The sequence below is a fragment of the Suncus etruscus genome, chromosome 2, assembly GCF_024139225.1.
Source record: "Suncus etruscus isolate mSunEtr1 chromosome 2, mSunEtr1.pri.cur, whole genome shotgun sequence".
NCBI lineage: Eukaryota > Metazoa > Chordata > Mammalia > Eulipotyphla > Soricidae > Suncus > Suncus etruscus.
This window is the reverse complement of record NC_064849.1, coordinates 117,245,587-117,264,077: the sequence shown is the minus strand read 5'-3', so window position 1 is coordinate 117,264,077 and position 18,491 is coordinate 117,245,587.

Below are 18,491 nucleotides of genomic sequence, written 5' to 3'. Positions count from 1 at the left end.
CACACACACACACACACACACACACACACACACACACACACACTGGAGAAGAGGGGGAATCCAAGGGATGATCCTTATGAGTCCCGGTGGTGCTGGGATCCAGATGAGCTTTCCCTTCCTCAGGACCAACTCCCAAATGTCTGTATTTACCTTTAAAACACACCATGGGCCACGTTTTAAAGTGTTTGTTGAAATTTCTTCATTATAAACACAATTGTGGTAACGCTGTAAGGGAGTAACTGTGATTTAAACATCCACTTGGGCTCCCTTTCTTCCAGAGTAGGCATATCCACACCATGTCTCCATACATTTAAAGCATGCCACTTGACCTGGTTCCATTCTTGGCACCCCCAAGAGTGAGTGCAGAGACAGAACAAAGACCTGAGCAGCTAGGTGTGACCCCAAAGCAAATGTCTTCTTATAGATTCTTATGAAGCTTCAAGTAGCCCTGACCTGCATGTAACCTGCTATCCTGTCTTTCTCCTAGGTCTGAAGTTCTGCCTCTCCACTGCCAGCACCTCATGAAGCCCCTGTGTATTTTTACCTCTCAGCATAGGGTTTGATAGGAAGAGGGGCAGTATTCAGCAATATTAACTAATGGTAAAATATTTGTCCTGTGAAAGGATTATGGGACAAATGACTTCACGAATTTATAATAATAAATATACATAATACTATATCACATGGGACCTTGAGTTAAGTTTTAAATGTTTTATCTCCACCGGTTTCCCTAATTTTCAGAAACTTTTCTTTTTACTTCAAAACTGTTTGTATTCTTTGAAAAGAAGTACATTATCAAACATTGCTTTTTAACTCTAATAGCACTATTCTGGGGATAGAGGCATAAATTATTAAATACTTACAATGTCTGCACAATTAGTTTACCATGAAGTGTATATTTTAATGAAAAATAATTTTCTCTATAGTATTTTTTCATATTGTTCTGTTTCCCCTATTGCTTAAATTATAGAATTAATCATAAATGCCACAGGGCGATAGAACTTTATTTTAGTTATTCTTTCAATTGCTGTATAAACTCTCTTCTGCAGAGGCTTACATTTGTTATATTATCAACTCATAGCTCTTTATTATTACTAGTCTGAAAAGATTCCTGTCCTATTTTTAAAATATTTATTTCCCTCATTTTTCATGTGTTTTCAACCATAAGGCAATCATTGTAATCTTGATGTTTGTCTGCATGTATACTTATCATGTGTTTGTTATTGTATTTGGTATACATTTCAAGAGTTTTATAAATAAGAAAATTGTGAATATATTTTTAAGTAAAATATAGATAAAGCATGTCAGTTCAAGTGTCACATTCCTCGCCTCTTAAAGTTTTAGACCTCTTACACAGGAGAGAATTTAATGGCCTTCACACATAAATCTCAGCTCCGGAAAGATATATAAACTACATAGTCCATAGGGTTAGGGGTTTGGTTCCCTGCAGAGCAGAGTTTTTTGTTTGTTTGCTGGTACCAAAGGAGAGCATCTCTGCAAGTCTGTGCCTGGCCACCTCTATTGTTGTTGCCTAGCCCAAGCGCTTCCTCTAGTGGCTATTTGGAGAATAGACTCTTCATTTCTGCCTTATCAAATGTAGGAAGAAATTCCAAAGACAATCCTTTTGTTGATTTATCTTGATCATTGATTATTTTTAAAGCCTATCAAGTCCTATGTATGAGTTCTCACTATTTCCCGCCCCCCTATTTTTACAAATAAGGAACTAAACACAGAGAAAGTTAAGAATATGTCAAGATCACAGGAGGAAGAGCAGACTCTGAATACCCCAGGACCCAGCCTTCTCCCTCCTCCATTCAAAAGCCTTTCTTCCAGTATCACACCAGTCTCTCAGCTCCAAGGGAACACTTCACAGATTCTGCCACTAGCAATTAGATTTTTTGGTGAATCACCATTGTGAATCGCAGTTTATTCACGAGTAGCCTTGTGAATTGTCAAAAGATACAGCAAGTACCTTACACAAGATTCTAGACTTAATTTTGCTACGCTATCGAGGTACTGATTTATACTTTAAAGTATTTTTCCATTTTTCAGTTTCTTCCTATTTAAAATGTAAAAAGTATATCATTATTCTTATTCTTTTCCTAACAACCATTTCTGCAGACAACTTGAATGGCTCTTTGGATTTTTGAAAGACTTCCTAGAAAATGAAGACCTGAAGCTATTTTTACAATCCAATCAGCAACCCTCTCTTTTATTTGGAGAACTAGATTCCTGACGTCTAAAAAGCACACTGGTTTGAGAGTCCAAAAGAATCAGGCTTGCCCTTGGCTTTACGTTTTAGGAGCTGTGGGACCTGAGTAGGCACATAACAAGTCTGGAGTCCAATTTCCTTATCTATAAAATGAAAGAATTTAACCAGATAAAGTTTAATTCTGATAGTTAGAAAATTGGGTGTTGGTTAGTGGTAAGAGCAAAGATATATTAAAACTGTAATGATTACCATGTGTTGTTTACTGCACTCATGACTCTGTACCACATGTTCTACCTTAAGTAGGGATCATTTTTATTTTTATTTTTATTTTATTTTATTTATTTTTAATTTTATAAGCTGCCTGTTATCTACATCCCTAGCTGAAACAGGTTGAGAGGTTTTGCCCATTGTAAGGAATCTATAGGTCAAAATCAAATCACTTTGTCCAGTCATTGTGTAATTCTGATGAACAAAAAATATTGGAATCCATTCTGTAGTTCCTTGGATTTATTGGACATGTATGGAAGGGTTCTAGAAGGCACAGAGCACAATGCTCAGCATCCCATGGTCCTCCCAGTCCTTGCCAGGGATGATCTCTAGCACAGAGCCAGGAGTAAGCCCTTAGCATATCTGGGTGTGGCCTAAAATAAAAACAACTGAAGTGCATATGATCATGTATGTCCTATTTGTGTTACAGTAGCAACTCACATTGTAAGAGTAATATTAGAGGTGGCACAAGTGACTTAATTTTTTAATTATAATTGTACTGATTTATTATCACTTTATTTTATAAATGGTGGAGGTAGAGCCTCCACCTGTCCACACCTGTATGCATCTCAACTTCCAAAGTTTGGGTGCTATTGCCATGATGCAATTGAGCCCTTTCTTCTGATTCTTTCGTCCCATCATCTTTCCAAACCTCTTCCCTTTCTAACATATTTTTTTTGAATCTAAGTACCACGTTTGTTTATCTGACTTACTTATAGTCCACAGCTGAGATGAACTACCCAGTAATTGTCATGCACCTTCTGTTTATTTCACTTAACATGATCAGTCACCTCAAATTTTACCCATGTTGTTGCAAAAAAAGAAAACTTAAGTCACTTACAGTACATGAATGGTATGGTATTCCATTGAGTGTCTATACCAGCTTCTTTAGCCATCCATCCATTAATGGCATTTAGAAAATGTCTATGACTTGTTTTATGAATAACACTGCTATTAATATTAGAATACATATATCTTTTTCAATTTTGTGGTTTCATATTTTTTGGACATTTCTGGCTCATCTGGTATTTCTACTTTTATATTTTCACAAAACCTCCATTACATTTTCTATAGAGATTGCACCAATTTATATTCTTATCAATAGTGCATCAGAATTCTTATTATTTCATATCCTCACACTACATTTTTAACTGGTCATAGGCCATTTTCAGTGGTGTGGGGTAATAGCTCTTTGTGGTTAAAAACCAGGCAATCCCCACCTCAACAAGAAAAGGGTCTGGTCATGACTGAAGATACCAGGTAAGGGTTGTAACTGGAAAAAGTTTTTTTTTTTCTTTTAGTATTTTTCTTACAGTCTGGGACATTTACCCAGAAGATAAGGCATTAAGCCTCACCACAGCCATACAACAACTAACCAGTTTGCAAGATCAATGGAGAATTTACAACCTACCTAAGGATTAGCACATACCTTTTCCAGCCCTTATACTCTTTAATACCAACTGCAGATATACAATCCCATGCCTCTTTCTCTTCTATTCCACCACCTTTCAATTCTAACTTGTAATTTTCCGAATAGTAATTGAAGTTAAATTAAAAATTTTTTTTCTGTCAGCCATCTGTATATCTTCTTTGGAGAACTGTCCAAATCAAATCTGTCTTTTTTAATTGTGTTTTTGTTTGTTGTTGAGTTGAATTCTCTTATATATAGTTATAAATGGATTTGAGCTTCTGTTTAACTTACGATGAGTAAATATCTTCCCCCAGTCCTTAAGGGAACTTTTCATTTTGGTGATTTTTTTTATTTGATGTTCTATTTATTTTTGCTTTTGTTTTCTTTGTCATTGTTAGTCAAGTCCTCCAAGGCATTTCTGTGGTCGTGGTCCCTGAGGACTTTGCCTATTATTTTATTTCTATGTCCTTTACTTTGCAAGTTAAAATAAAATTTCTCCTTTTTAAGCCATTTGAGTCTGTCTTTTCTAACAAAATCAAATTCCAATGGTCAAAAATAATGCTGATGATGTGACTTTATGTTTAGCCTTTAAAGTAAAGGCTGAAGTTTCTTTGGAGACCACTAACAAGCAGGGTCAAGCCTGGAATTGAAAGAAGAGGTGGTTATTTTGATCCCAAACCACTACATACCTTATAACAAGCAACTCTATTAGCTTGAGGCCTCAAGACTTTATTGCTGTTAGAATTTTGATGCCTTTAGTAGATGGGTGTCAATAAGAAAAACTTGATGGAAAAAGGAATTACTAATGGCTTTGCAGGTTACAAGAAAGTATAATCAACTGCAGTTACATGCAAAGAAGAATGACATAATTTTAGTTTTAGAAAATATGAGACACATATACAGGACAGGGAAAAATGTTGAAATGCTAAGAGCTATATGTGTGATACCTAGAAAGTAAAGTGGAAATCCAGAAGTAATGGTACTTCTTGCAGTTGGAAGAGTAAAGAAAGCTGTATTGAGAAGGTAGGATTCAAGCAAGGCACCTTTAAAAAAAGCAGAATTTCAATGCATACATATTTAAAAGATGGCAAGGAACCAACTGATCATTCTTATATAATTGAAAATTGTATATAGCAGCAACCCAATATTCTACCTACAATTTTACACTTTGGAGAAAACATGACTTTACACACAAGTATGCACACATATATGAAAAATTAATAGATGAAAGAAGTCTATATGTAGGAGAATGAATACAATATGTTTCATGCAATAGAATGATATATTCCTGTTAAGTTTAATGAATTAGCTATATATGTGTGTATATATATATATATATCAACATGAATGTACCATAAGACATATGTCAGGAGAAACAAGTTTGTCAGGGTTTCATCTGAGAGCATGGTGCACTTATAGAGTTTAACTGAAGATAATTCAATAAAGAGATTATATCCACTGGTGTAATAGGTGAATGGGACTAGAGAGTTGTTAACATGTTCAAGAGCTAGTGGAAAAGCTAGAAGTATTTCCTATGCCTAGACTTAAATGTTAAAGAGAATAATTGGGATTAATGAAATCTGTGAGAGCTGAAGCTATAGAAAAGATTCTCCTGGTGTGCATTTAGGATAGAGAAGGGACCACTCTGACAATGATAGTTGGAATGGATCACTGTACTCTAACTGGGTGTCGAATGAAGATAAAGTGATTTGTATGGTATCTTTTTTATTAATAAGAGTGCAAACAACAGTGTCTAAAAGTTAAAAAAAGAGATAGAGAGACAGAGAAGTGGGGGCAAAATGCTTCCTCCAGAAGCAGGCAGTGGAGAAGGTGGGAGAGAAATCGGAGACACAGGTAGCAGGAAATATTCATGGGTGAAGGGTGGTGTACATTGTAAAACTGAAACTCAATAATGAACAACTTTGTAATCATGGTGTTTAAATAAAAGAAAAATACAAAAAAAGTAGTTTTCTGAAAGGGAGTTATCACCACATATGTGGACAGACAGGGGAAAATCCCTTTCAAGACATGATTTGTATCTCTTGAGCCAGTTGACTGCGTAAAAAGGCAATCATTCTACCTATTTCTTACCCAATTTATTTTTTTTTTACAAAATGTTTATAACTGATGTAAGTGGGTGAAAGATTTATTAGAGTATTCTTTTATGTTCTTTATTATTTGTTTGAAATATTTGAGTTCAATAAAACAAGGCTTCTTAAACATTTCCCACTCATGGAACTGTTTTTGCCTGTGATATTTATAGATGGCTCTGGGTATATAAAATAACTATACAAGACTGGGGAGATACCTCACACATACACCCCAAATTTAGGTTCTTTTCTTACTTGGAGCAACAATGATGCAAGAAGTGACAAGAAGGGCCTGGAGAGATAGCACAGCGGCGTTTGCCTTGCAAGCAGCCGATCCAGAACCAAAGGTGCTTGGTTCGAATCCCAGTGTCTCATATGGTCCCCCGTGCCTGCCAGGAGCTATTTCTGAGCAGACAGCCAGGAGTAACCCCTGAGCACTGCCAGGTGTGGCCCAAAAACCAAAAACCAAAACAAAACAAAACAAAAAAAAGAAGTGACAAGAACCAGGTCTTCAAGATAAGGCATAGGTGAATGGCTTTAAGCCTAGGTTTTATCAGAGAAAATTTTGTCATGAAAGTTTTATTATTATTATTATTATTAGTAGTAGTAGTAGTAGTAGTAGTAGTAAGAGTAGTAGTAGTAGTAGTAGTAGTATTTTGCGTGTGTGATGCCAGAGATTGGACCAGCGTCTCACACATGCAAAGCATGCACCTTACCACTGAGCCACATACCCGGACTCTAAAGAGAGATTTAACAATCTGGAGGATGAACTAGATCAGAAGTTGTCTAGTAATGGACATTGCATTTGAGACCAAAAAAAAATGGTGTTAGCAGGCAGTATAAAGCTGCTTAGGGTATAAGAGTTAAATCTGTGTGAGGAAGAATATTGGCTTTGTAGAGGAAATAAGAAAAGCAAAAGGCTGAAAGCAATTGGTTCTGTAAAGGTAGGAAAGGTTGATTTTTTTTAATAAACCCAACCAATTAAATATTGAGGAGTCTTTTTAATGAGTATGTTATTTCCATCTGTCTTGATTTGGGTGAACCTAAGTAATGTGGGTCTTTTTTGTCCTTCCATAGTTCTACTCATTGGCAGGTAAGTTTATTGCTTCTGTGTGGTTTCTAGAAGGATAAACTTGCACTTGGTAGGCTCAAAAACAAAAAGATTTTTCTTTATTCTTTTTTATTACTCTTTCTAATTGATCTACTCTTTTATAATTCATTAGAGAAAATAATATCCTGGGGCCAGAGAGGTGGCTCAAGTGGTAGAGTGTTTGTCTTGCATGCGCTGACCTAGGACAGATCATAGTTCTATCCCCCAGCGTCCCATATTGCCCCCCAAGCCAGGAGTAATTTCTGAGTGCATAGCCAGGATAACCCCTGAGTGTCACTAGGTGTGACCCAAAAACCAAAAAAGAAAAAAGAAAATAAAGTAATATTCTCCCTGGCCCCCAACATTTTAACTTTATGTAAACTATGCCTATTTTGAGATGAAATAAGGAGACACTAAAATAAACCATTGAAAATTTTTCTTGGACAGAACACTGTTGACTATTTTTATTGGTCATTTGATCATTTTATAAATTTTATATAATGTAACTTATTTAAAGACCATGCATTACATAGTTGTTCATAATGTTTGTTCTAAGAAGAATTCTACCACCAATATAAAAATTCCCTCCATCGTTATCCCTGCTGAATTCCCACCCATTTCCAAGCCTACCCTGTTGGCAGGCACTAAATAATGTCATATTTCTTGTTTATGGTGGAAAGTAAATTATTAAAAATGCAGTAATAAGAAAATTTGTGGAAATTAATGTATCATGTAATAAGATCATTAAATCATTGTCAGAAGGTTGTTTGCTAAGTGATTTATTGCTAGTTGATTTTCTGTTATTTGTTTTGTTTCTGAACATTAGGTGTCTTTCAATCATGTTGATGTCTAAATTGGTGTTTTTCTACTGGGATGACAGTTTTTAAAAAAAAATTGGAGTTGTTACACAGTTCATGTATGTGGCCTTGTAGTCAGGCTGATATTGAGGCTTTTGTGAGGCATGTTATTATTGGCTTTCAGGACTTCAGGAAGTATGAGAAGATGGAGAAAGGGTATCTGCACTCCAAAAAAATTCCTGGAGATACTAGCCCAAATACTAGCAAACCTAGAATTTAGGTTGTTTATGGCATTTCAGGAGAGCACCATTGTTGAAGTAGTGGTTGTGGGTGATGGGTGCTTGCACAGGTTGGGACTTGACTTCCCTCTAATCCTGAAATAACTGTTTGTGTGCCCAGGATTTTTCATGGTTTGGTATACATCTCTTTTGAATACAGAGTGAGTTTATGAAGCTGGCCAAATGTAGACATGGTGGTTCATTTGCTGGGCCTGGTTTCTGCTGCCAGGACATCAGAAATAAAAGAAGGCGGGTGGAGGGTGTCTGAATTCACTCCAAAAATGTCCTGAAGATGTGCTGACATTTTTTAAATCCATCTGATTTCATATTGTGATTAAGATTTTAAACTCTTGTTGTTTTTTTCTTTCCTGAGGAAGAGACCATGGGGTGAGGAATAAATAGTTTGTTCCTTGTCCAATAAAGAAAAGTCTCAGAATGAGGTTTGGGACTGGAATTACCAATTAATTAATCATTATATATATATATATATATATGAAAAAAATTTGGCCATTTCTAAAAGAGCTACATAAAAACCTACCAAATCAAGCCAAACTAGAAACATTCAATTTTTGTGTAGTACATGAAATTTGAAACATGCATGTGGGTTAAAGCCTACTCGTAAAAGAAAGCCTAAAGAAACTGCAGTACATATACACAATAGAATATTATGCAGCCATCAGGAGAGATGGAGTAATGAAATTTTCCTATACATGGATGTACATGGAATCTATTATGCTGAGTGAAATAAGTCAGAGGGAGAGAGATAGATGCAGAATAGTCTCACTCATCTATGTGTTTTAAGAAAAATAAAAGACATTTTTTGCAACGATTCTCAGAGACAAAAGAGATGGTAGCTGGAAGGTCCAGCTCATGATATGAAGCTCACCATCAAGAGTGGTGAGTGCAGTTAGAGAAATAACTACACTGACAACTATCATAACAATGTGAATGAATGAAGGAAGTAAAAAGCCTGCCTCACATTACTTTCCCCAATTTTAAGCTGTTTTACAAAACAATAGTTATCGAAATAGCATGGTATTGGAATAAAGACAGACCCTCAGATCAGTGGAATAGGCTTGAGTACTCAGAGAATGTTCCCCAGACATATAATCACCTAGTTTTTTTTTTTATAAAGGAGCAAGAAATCCTAAATGAAGCAAGGAAAGCCTATTCAACAAGTGGTGTTGCCACAACTGGTTAGCCACTTGCAAAAAAGCGAACTTAGACCCCCAGCTAACACCATGTACAAAGGTAAAATCCAAATGGATTAAATACCTTGATATTAGATCTGAAACTATAAAGGTATATAGAACAACATGTATGTAAAACACTCTATGATATTGAGACTAAAGGCATCTTTAAGGAGGAAACAGCACTCTCCAAACAAAAAGAGATAAACAGATAGGACTATTTTAAGCTGAGAAGCTTCTACATCTCAAAGGAGATAGTGGCCCCAAATACAAAAGCCACCCACTGAGTGGGAAAAATTATTCACCTAATACTCATCAGATAAAGGACTAATATCCAGAATATACAAGGTACTGACAGAACTATACAAGAAAGAAACATCTAACCCCATCAAAAAATGGGGAGAAGAAATGAACAGACACTTTGTAAAAGAAGAAATGCAAATGGCCAAAAGACACATGAAAAGATGCTCAACATCACTAATCATCAGGGAGATGCAAATCAAAACTACTATGAGGTACCACCTCACGCCACTGAGATTGGCACATATCATAAAGAAGGAAAACAAGCAGTGCTGGTGGGGATGTGGAGAGAAAGGAACACTTTTTCACTGCTGGTGGGAATGCCGTCTAGTCCAACCTTTATGGAAAGTGATATGGAGATTTCTCCATAAACTGGAAATTGAGCTCCCATATGATCTAGCTATACCACTCCTAGGAATATACCCGAGGAACACAAAAATACAATACAAAAAATCCCTTCCTCACACCTATATTCATTGTAGTGCTATTTATAATAGCCAGACTCTGGAAACAACCAAGATGCCCTTCAACAGATGAATGGCTAAAGGAACTGTGGTATATATACACAATAGAATACTATGCAGCCATCAGAAGAGATGAAGTCATGAAATTTTCCTATACATGGATATACATGGAATCTATTATGCTGAGTGAAGTAAGTCAGAGGGAGAGAGAAAGATGTAGAATGGTTTCACTCATCTATGGGTTTTAAGAAAAATGAAAGACATTTTTCACAGTATCTCAGAGACAAGAGGGATGAGGGCTGGTAGGTGCAGCTCATGACATGAAGTTCACCACATGGAGTGATGAGTGCAGTTAGAGAAATAACTACAATGAAAACTATCATAACAATGTGAATGAATGAGGGAAGTAGAAAGCCTGTCTCGAGTACAGGTGTGGGTGGGGTGGGAGGAGGGATATCTGGGAAATTGGTGGTGGGAATCTTGCACTGGTGAAGGGGGTGTTCTTTACATGACTGTAATCATACAACTACAATCACATTTGTAATCACAGTGTTGAAATAAAGATAATTATAAAAAAAGAAAGCCTGCCTCAAATATAGGCGGGGTGGTGGGAAGGAGGGAGATTTGGGAAATTGGTGATGGGAATGTTGCACTGGTGAAGGTGGGTGTTCTTTATATGACTGAAATCCAACTACAATCATATTTGTAATCAAGATGTTTAAATAAAAATATTAAAAATAAAAATAAGAGATCTAAAAAAATAAAGAGAATTGGAAAAGAAAAAAACTAAAGCCTAGATTCCTAGACTCAATATGGTTAAAAATACTTCCCAGATAAATATAAGCAATAGGATTGCTGTACAGCCATTGCTGTACCACTGTTTGTTTGTTTGTTTGTTTGTTGTTTGTTGTTGTTTTTTGTCACACCAGGCAGAGTTCAGGAGTTAATTCTGGCTCTGCACTCAGAAATCACTTCTGGTAGGCTTGGAGGACCATATGGGATGCCAGGGATCAAACCCAGATCGGCTGCATGCAATTCAAATGCCCTATCCAGTGTGCTATTGCTCCAGCCCCCGCTGTTTGGTTTTAGCTGCCACTGATGTCTATTTTATCTATATCTATCTCTCTATCTATCTCTTTATATCTCCCTCTATTTATCTATATCTATCTATGTCTATCTAGGTTTGGGGGTTACACCTGACAGTACTCTGAGCTTACTCCTGGCTCTGTGCTCAAGGATCATTTCTGATAGGTAAGGATATGGGATGCCAGGGACTGAACCTGGGTCAACTGTGTGCTGGGCAAGTGTCTCACTGGTCCTGGCTTATTTATTTTTTAGTTTTGGAAGCCAAACTCCACAGTGCTCAGGGGTTACATTCTTGATTCACTCCTAGCTTTGTGCTCAGGAATTATTTCTTGTGGAACTCATGGAACCATATGGTGTACCAGAGACCAAACCTAGATCCACTCAGTGTAGGGAAAGTGTTCTATCCACTGAACTAGCTCTCTGGTCCTTCTCTCTGATGTTTAATAGACAAACAAAGTTGCAGTGGCTAGTGCTTATCCAGGGAGAGATGGAGTTATTGACTCTCAGCTGTATCATACATCTATCTGTTTAAATGCTTCAGCTAATCCAGTGAGGGACCTTCATCCTCCCCAACATTAAGTTTAGGCTGGAACTAACAATAGTTTTGGTGAGTGAGATAAGTCTATCTAATACTGCTGCTTGGAGACATCAATAATGTCATCCTGGAAAAGGGTCTTATTGTTTAGTATGCTCCAGAAGGAGCTATGTCTTTTTCTTTCATGTGGTCTTTGGTCTGGTTTTGGTGCTTGCTTTCACTAACTCTATCTGGAATCTTGTTTGTGGATGAACAGAAAATCTTAGAAGGTGTTTGTTGGTTTAAGTTACTGTATCTGCCATGATATTTCTGGATATTTATGTTGGATTTTACAAAATTAATATTTTTTTCTCTTTTTTGTTTTGAATTGCACCCAGTGACACTCAGGGCTTATTTGTGGCTTTGTGCTCAAGGCAGGTTTCTTACCTATTGTACTATCTTCAGACATCAAAATTAACTATTTTCTTTTGCCTGGCTGGTCTCAGGGCTTACTCCTTGTCCTTGCAGGACTTTTGAGACCATATGGGGTACTGAGAATCTAAGCAAGATCAGCCATACGCAAGACAAGCAGCCTACCTACTAAAATATTGCTATGACCCCCCCGCCCACAATTAACATGTAAAGTTACATTAGAGTTTATTATTTGTAACCAAACACACTATCAGTAATTTTCTATCTTTCTTTGATTGACAATTCTCTGAGTAATGTTCCAATGGTTGAAGTAATTGTCCTGAATGATACAGCAATGGCTAGTTTATTCCTGGTATAAAACCATAAAGAGTTTTCTGATGTGGTCCTCTCTAGGAATTGCTAATATTTAAGATTTTTGGCAAAGTCAAAGTCGGGGTCCCAAAACCAATGAGATGTAGACTGAGAAATCCAGGTGGTTTACGTTTTCTGTGTTTGATATGCAAGTAAGAATAAGAGAGGTGTGTCTTAACATAAATTATGTTGGTGACATGATTATGTATAGAATCCCAAAATACACCAGCTAGTAAAACTATTAGAAATACATCACAACATTCTTCTATTGTACTTTGTAGGTTCTTTTATTTTCTTTATGGCACTGGAAACTTTAGGTACCTAATATTTAGTTATGTAAAATTTTTTCTCTCCAAAGTTAAATTAAAATGTATTAAATAAGGGCCAGAGAGATAGCATGGAGGTAAGGCATTTGCCTTGGATGCAGAAGGACGGTGGTTTGAATCCTGGCATCCCATATGGTCTCCTGAACCTGCCAGGAGCAATTTCTGAGCATAGAACCAGAAGTAACCCCTGAGCGCTGCAGGGTGTGACCCCCCCAAAACAACAACAACAACAACAACAAACGTATTCAATAGTTTAATAAGGTCTTGCTATATTAAAAGGACTTTATTCTGAGTAATCCAGATTTGCCAGTGAAGAAAGACTAGATCATCATTTAGATTCTTTTTTTCTTAGCCACAGATTAAAAGGCATCAAGGTTGCTGTGAATCCTGAGAATGAACCTGGAGTAATCTAGGTGTTACATGATTTTACAGAAATGTAAAACAATACCTCCCCATATTTGTTTCTCAAAATGCCTGCTTGCATTACACTCTGGCAAGAGATTTGTTCTATCTCAGGGGCAGTCTTGTATAGAAATACCAGCAGTTCTAGGAGGCATAGTATGCAAATGTAAGCTTCGAATGCTGAGATAATTGTTCCCTTATGCAAGCTTCCAGGGGGGAAAAAAATCTATGCCATTATCTCCTGGAGAAAAGATTTAACCAGATGGCTTAAAAGAAAAAGATATGGGATAAAATCCAACTTACTAGGGAATTCTGTGCATTTCATTTTCTGCTTAGGAGTATTTTGGAACCTTTTGGTATATTTTTTCTGTCTTGAATATTCACTGTTCACTGAATGTTAGTTGAGTCTAAATATGGGGTTGACTCTAATCAGGGTTCTACTTATTATAATTGTGGACATCATATAAAATTTATTGATGTAAAACAATGTGTTAGCTCATAGACATTGTGGGATAGGAATTTAGAAAGAGCACAGCAAAAACAGATGCTGAGGTCTCATCTGGAAAATGTTTGGCAATTCTAAAAGCTGGAGTCTCTCCAGTGCCTGTTAATTTAGGCATCTAGGGGCTAGTGTTGCCTGGAAGCTGTGATTGTCAGCTCTCACCATAGGCTGAAGTTGGATTTCCTCACTGCATCCACTAAAATGTCCCCAAAAGATAGTCTAGTAGTCTAATTACATTTAGCTTCAATTCTGATATATATCCTATACATACACATATAACATTCATATATATTCTAAGTATCTAATATGAGTATACCATTCAAAATCTGATAAAGATTGAAAAAAGTGAGATACAGACTCAAAATCTTGGGTTAGTGGCAAGATCCTGGAAAAAACAGTGGACCTGGAAATAATTTTGTGTACATTTTAGAAAATTAAGGCCTTTAGCCTACCAGATAACTTTCTATGGTTAGTGGAATTCCATTTTCTTTGAGGTTGCTGTCGATGGCTACAGTGCAATATCTCCATCTCTTTCTCTATCTTAGTTGAAAGATGATGTTAAAAAATACCTCTGGGATGCATGATTTCTGTTATTCAGGTATGTCACATGCTTATTTCTATGTTTCTTTGCTTTTTATTTGTTTCTTTTCTTTTTTCTACTCTGGGAAAACTAGTGTTCTCTTTTGCACTGTATTCCTTTTCTCACCCTGTCACACATCTTTCTAAGTAAGTTTCATTCAATAAAACAATTTTGTTTACTAAAACCAAAACCAAAACCAAACAGAAACCAAAATACCTATAGCATTGTGGATATCCTAAACCATTTACAAATGATTTGGAAATAAATTGGAAAGTAGTTTCAAACGCAGATACTTGAAAAACATCTTTAAGCAGAATGAAAAATTAATTTAGAGCTGACTTGGAAGAATATTTTATCAAGTAATTAAGATCAATCTTAAAAATTAATTGGATCTTAATGTTTCAGATCTTCTGCGTCTAAATGTCATAACTAGGAAGGAGTAAGGTCCTGTTTTGTTTCCCTCAGAAATGAGGATAGTGTTTTGTGGTAGAAAGAGTGGGAGTTAGAAGATCTCAACTCAGCTTCATAAATGTGATCTTCAAAGCCAATCAGTTTTCAAAATTTTCCTTCCTCAACTAATCTAGAATAAAAACTCATAACAGCAACTTCCTCTTAGAGGACACAAGGGAATGCCTGCACAGACATACTATTAGCCAAAGCTAACAGTAGAATATTTCAGGAGACCAAGTATAATGAATGATTCAGGGAAAATATGGGTTAAGTTTGCACATGGTAAATGTTGTGAGGAGTTATTTGCTATTATCATTATTATATCCAATTTATTGCAGTTTTCATCTTGAGTTATGAAATCTGGTGTTCTGAGATTCATCTAATAATTTAAAATATGAATTCTTGACATTGTATTAAGGGAATTTTACTTAGTGGGAAGACTGAGGTTGGTTTCTGGAATATATAATTGTAATAGCCCCCCCATTCCAGGTAATTTTGAATCATTAATCAATGGATTAATAGGTGGGACTTTGGGATCCACTGAAAAGATACCTAGAGGGGTGTGCCTTTGAGCTGAGTTCTAATTATAACTGATAACTGAGGAGCTCTCCCAGCATGGTCTACAGGCATAAAATGGTGTGCATACCTGCAAAGGGCCATCGGAAGAGATAGAGGAACTCCTAATGGACCATCTGTCTCTATAATACTTTTCCTACATCTACTATCCCCAGCACAATTCAGGGTTTACCCCATTCTATTGCTTTTCTTTCCTTCAAACAAAACCACATAACTCGAATTATCTAGCTCCGCCTCTCAAATAGAGGGGGAAACAAGGGAGGATACCAGGACCAAACAGATATATGATCATTAACAGTAAGCTAGACAAAGAGGGGACCACCTACTCTAGCAGCCTGGGGGGGGGAGATGGTGGGGGATATGGGTTGCAGGAAGGGAACACTGATGGGGGGGAGGACAAATTTGGTGATGGGTATTCCCCTGATTTAATGTTAATATGTACCTAAAATACTACTGTGAAAGATATATAAGCCAATATGATCAAAACAAAAATTAAAAAAAGATGTTACTACTATGGGAAAAATCTGGTTCTTATATGTTATTGTTACTATATATGAAACCATAATTTTCTAAAAATAAAAATAAATTTCTTAAAATATATAAAAAAGAAAAAAACAGGAATGTCTATATTTAAGGAACTGTTTTCAATCTGAAATAGGTTAGTGTCTTTCTCTCTAGCATACTCTTCTATGAATTAAAAATAAGCATATTATTTTCTAGAAAGTATTTCACGAGTTGAACTTTTTGTGGTTTATTTTGGTGCCACATCCAGTTTTCTCAGGGCTTACTCCTCGGAGCTTTGTGCTCAGGAGTTTCTTCTGCAGTGCTTAGGGAACCATATGTGTGATGCTGGGAATCAAACTTGGGCCAGTGTGAGTAAGGCAAACACCTTACTTGCTGCATTTTTTTCTAGCCCTTACATGTATTGTTAATAGATAGAGCTGTCTTATCGTATAATTTTTATTTATTTCTTCTTTGTATTTCTACAACATATTATAGGACAATTTTGGGCATTGCTAATTGCTTTTACAATTTAAAAATTATCTGAATTACTTCATATTTGTCACCACTACAGAAGTTTTTGCTTCAATGATATTACATCATTGAATATATTTGAAAATATTTATTAGAATGTAAAATAATAATTTTATTATTATTCCTGTATTTTCTTTATGCATTTTGCTTCCCTTAAAAAAAAAGCTCATTTTTTAAGACTTAAAGATTGGGGCTTCAGCGATAGCACAGCGGTAGAGCGTTAGCCTTGCATGCAGCTGATCCAGGATGGACCTTGGTTTGATTCTCAGGCTTCCCATTTGGTCCCCCATGCCTGGAGCGATTTCTGAGTGCATAGCCAGGAGTAACCCCTGAGGGTCACTGAGTGTGGCCCAAAAACAAACAAACAAACAAACAAAAACACTTAAAGATTATTAAGTGATATTTAAATTATGAATTCATTGCATCTTATTTTTCCAATTAAAAATTGACAGGGAAAAAAATTAATGCTCATCCTGCCCTCTAGTGGATGTAATGTTTCTTTTTGTAGTTTGATGTTTTTCTAGTTTGTTTCTTTTCTAGTTTAAAGTTTATACTTTATAGGATAAAATAAATCATAATGTATCATAATAGCATTAAACATCACATTGAATACTGTGGCAGACACTGTATCATTTAAACCTCATAAAAATTTGAGATGCTATCATAAGAAAATGAGAGATCATAGAATTTAAAAACTAGCTTATAAGGGCAAAATGAGAATATGAACGTCAAAGGATCTCCAAATATAAAGCCCAAGTTCATTCTGCTATATCATACTGCATTCAACTCAGTTTCCTTTGCTTGGGGGGATGCATACGTGGGATCACCCCACAACCACATGCAAGACAAATGCCTTACCCACTGTATTTTTGCTCTGGCTCCTGCAAAAATAATATATATTTTTTAAAGCAACAAGTTCTTCAGGTATCTTGTAGGTTCTGAGAGAAAGCGTTAATTCTTTATTCACTTAGGATTATAGGAAAAAAGGTGATATTGAGCACAGATGATCTAATCTGCTTTTCAAACCAGGTAATAGTGGTTCTCACCCTAGAATGTTAATACCACTAGAGAAGCATATTAATGGTACACATATTCTTGGAGATTTTTATTTAGAAGGTACTAGAATATGCAAATTAATCCACATCAGAGATGCTTCTAAGTATGGTAACCATGGGTCACACTAGGAAGCAGGAATCTGTAATAAAATAATGAGGGGGACTGAGAGGTAGTACAGCAGATAGGACTTTGTATGTCTTGCATACGGGCAATCTAAGGTCAATACCCAGCACCACATATCGTCCTTCAAGTTGACCAGGAGTAATCTCTAAATGCAGGATCAGAAGTAAGCCCTAACAGGTAAGGACCCAAAACAGAGATTTGGGACATTGGTGATGGGAATGTTGCACTGGTGAAGGGGGGGTGTTTTTTACATGACTGAATCCCAACCATAATCATGATTGTAAATAAAACGTATTAATTAAAAAAGAAATAGAATAGGTGATTCTGATATAAGTGGGTCATGTTCCACACATTGGGGCACACTGATTCAGGTTTACTGATAATACTCTCCACCCTTACTGTGCCCAATCATTTTGTAATTTTCATATTTTTCTCTTTGTTTTTATAAATTAGTCTCCTTCAATTCAGGTTTTATATATCTAAAATTATACTAACATAGGTTTCTTTTATTTGAATTCTTTAAAAATTTATTTCTAAATTTTAAGTTTCTTTAAAACTTTTCAATTGATATTATGTGGCTTTCAATGCTATTAATGATGGCTTCTCCAGCACATAATTCCAACACCACACCTGTTACCACTATATTTACCTTTTTCTCATCTTTCTATAAAGGTCCAAAGGCAACATAACAGAACTTTATTTAAATTCTACCTTTTCATTTTGAAATATTGCTTGAAGCATCTGATAACGTCTAAATGGTCACTGACATACAGATACTTTTTGTTCAATACCTAAACATATTCATGTCTATTTTCACATATTTAACATTTTTCTGGTTCATAATAATTCAATTTAGGGATATATTTTTTTGGGGGGTCACACCTGGCCATGCTTGGGAAACTATGGGATGCTAGTGGTGGGGTTCAGAGCCAGGTTCCTACATGAAAAGCATGTGCTCC